The 2,650-nt window shown below is 40.3% G+C and overlaps 1 pseudogene; it reads right to left on the reverse strand.

Annotated features, from left to right (window-relative positions):
- Positions 1-669: 669 nt before the first annotated feature.
- Positions 670-1,989, reverse strand: LOC102479562 (tyrosine-protein phosphatase non-receptor type 11 pseudogene; annotated as a pseudogene).
- Between the last annotated feature and the right edge of the window lie 661 nt (positions 1,990-2,650).

Raw genomic sequence — 2,650 nt, forward strand, 5'->3', positions numbered from 1 at the left:
TGGTGAACTGCAACAGGTTCAGTTGGAATAAGCACTGGATACATGAAAGTGTATCTGAACTTTACATGGGCCAACTCAGATTTCTCAGTACCATAATGCAAGGCTGGAAATTTTCACTTTCTTTTTCCTGAAGCTCCTAAAGTACTGTTATATGAGGTTTTATAAATGTTCTTTCTCTTCAGCTTGAAATAAGCTCGATCAATACACTGACTATAGAAGAATAATTTTTACCAACTGTGAAATTATCTACATTTAAGGTGTTTTTGCAATTTTTTTTTGTTTAATAGCAAAGAATGGCTTCAGAACCCCAAACAGCACCATCTTTTAATGTTATTCCCCTCTCCCCCACCAAGGAGGTTAGTTTTAAGTACATGAAAAGCATACTTAAAGCCCATAATCTATTAAATGAGAGTCTATTTAATACAAATGCTATATACAAAAAAGCTTGTCTTTTTTTTTGAAACTTGACAGATACCACTTTAATGGAGAGATCAAAGTTACCATCACTAGTAACAAATCATATCAACAGTGTGCCCTGATGTGATTTATTGATACTAAGCAGGACAGAACATTAGGTCTGTGACGGTCCTATCAAAAATGCTCAACTTTACCCCACATTAGTAACACATGATGCTAAGGTATTTGTTCCACCGGCTGGACCCACAGGAGCTACAGCTTTGATTCCTGGTTCAACCTAAAGGATGGGCACTCTGGTGCACATCTGTAATCCCAGAAACTCAGGAGGACAAGAATGTGGTGAGACCTTGTCTGCTCTTCTTCAATCTTGTGCTGTAGTGTTTCAATATAATGCTGGATGGTCACATAGATAAATCAGTACTGTGCTTCCATCTAGACCATCTCTGACCTCTGGGACTGCACCATCTGGATGGTTTTGAGGACAGCAATGTTGCAGTCGATGTTCTTTCTCTTTGATGATGTCAATCAGGATGTGGATCATGATCAATGTTCTTATCTGGTCAATTCCAGCACTGTAGTGCACCATGACTGGCCCTGTGTCCATAATGCTCTCCTGCTTATGGTGCACCTCCTCCCAGAAGTCCCAGCATGATCTTGGGATCACTGGGCACTCCGTGGTCCAGTCAGGTCTGAAAGTGGTACTGACAGACCATTCTCTCCATATTCCCTCGTCTGACCTTGGAAAGTTTAAGTTCTCTTAATATATAGTCATGAGTGGAGTTTTCTTAGATGTTCACACATGACACCATATTTTTTCAGTGCGTACTCACTGGTCCATACTTGACACATTTCCTCTTTCTTCTCTCTAATTCTTTTGTTGTCATGACAATTACTTGACTTTTCTTGGAATACCATCTGCTAAAAGTCGTTCATCATGTTTTGCTGGTAGCCTTGTGTGGCCATATAACTCATTTTGGGCTTTAAATTATTGTGCTTGGTTTCAAATTCAGGCATGATAATATCTGCATTGATGTAATCTGAAACAGGCTTGTTTGAGATCACCATCGTGTAGGATAACCCTGGTATGAGTGTTTTTATATTTATTTTTATTTTCTTGCCTCTAACCCTCTTTTCAGCTATATAGAATTTTCCACTCCTGTTGTTGTAGTGTCTTAAATTCTTTCCAAAAACTTGTTTGACTTCATCTGTGGTCTCAGCTAATTTGCTTAGTTCTTGAACTCAACCTCCTATTTCAGCAACATTAATACGAGTTGTGTTGAGGGGCTGCTGGAGCTGCAGTACTGTGTCCAGTGTTTCCACCATAGGATTCTTCTTGTAATGCTCCAAAAGATCTGTCAAAGAATCAAATCATTCTCCACCCACATCATATTTCAGTTTTTGACAGCGAATCATGATATGGCTCACTTTATATTTGTGATTATTCCTCTCCCTTCTGGTCACATTGGGCTGGCCCAAGGAAGGCCCACTCAGGGTGATGGAGCCAGCCAGCTGCTTGTAGACTCTACCTCCAGGTCTGGGGATCCTGGAGACTGTGCAGCCGTCCTCCAACATGGGTTTGCTCCTCCTCCTCCTCCTCCTCCTGGGTTTCTTTGTCTTTTAACAGTATCCACCAAATGATTGTGTCATCTTTCATTTCAGGGGGCTTTGACAAGACTTATGAATAAATTCTGTATAGTTCTGTATAGTTCACTTTTGCTGGAGAAAGAATCTCAATGATAGAAGTTCGGGGAAGTTTGAGCTCTAAACAAATGTAACATCCACCATGATGGTAAGTATGCAAATGACATTAAGTAAGCGGGAGAAAAACCCCCAAAACATGAACTCAGTATTGAGTTCCTTTACCCCAGGACACTTGCTGGAACGCTGGCTCACAGTCAGGTTATTATTCTATTTGCTACTAGACTGTTAGGAGCATGACCATGAAACATGCATTCCCTTAATCCTCAGCACTGTTGAACAATGAGTACCCAAGTTTCTAGGCTTGAGTGAATTTCAGCGGTACTGTAGCCAATTATCACATCATCTATCTCTCTTTCATTACTGTAGATTGGGACAAAGTTACTAGTCAACAGAGCATTGGGGTTCTATTCCGTTATTGTACTCTGGGATTTTCCCACTCGTAGCAACAAAACAGACCCAAGAATCTTGTATATCTCCATTTTTGCAGGGGATAATGTGAAATACAAACAGAAATGACAGATTTGTCTCTTTC

This window comes from Tupaia chinensis, unplaced genomic scaffold (assembly GCF_000334495.1).
Source record: "Tupaia chinensis unplaced genomic scaffold, TupChi_1.0 Scaffold000275_1, whole genome shotgun sequence".
Taxonomy (NCBI): Eukaryota; Metazoa; Chordata; class Mammalia; order Scandentia; family Tupaiidae; genus Tupaia; species Tupaia belangeri.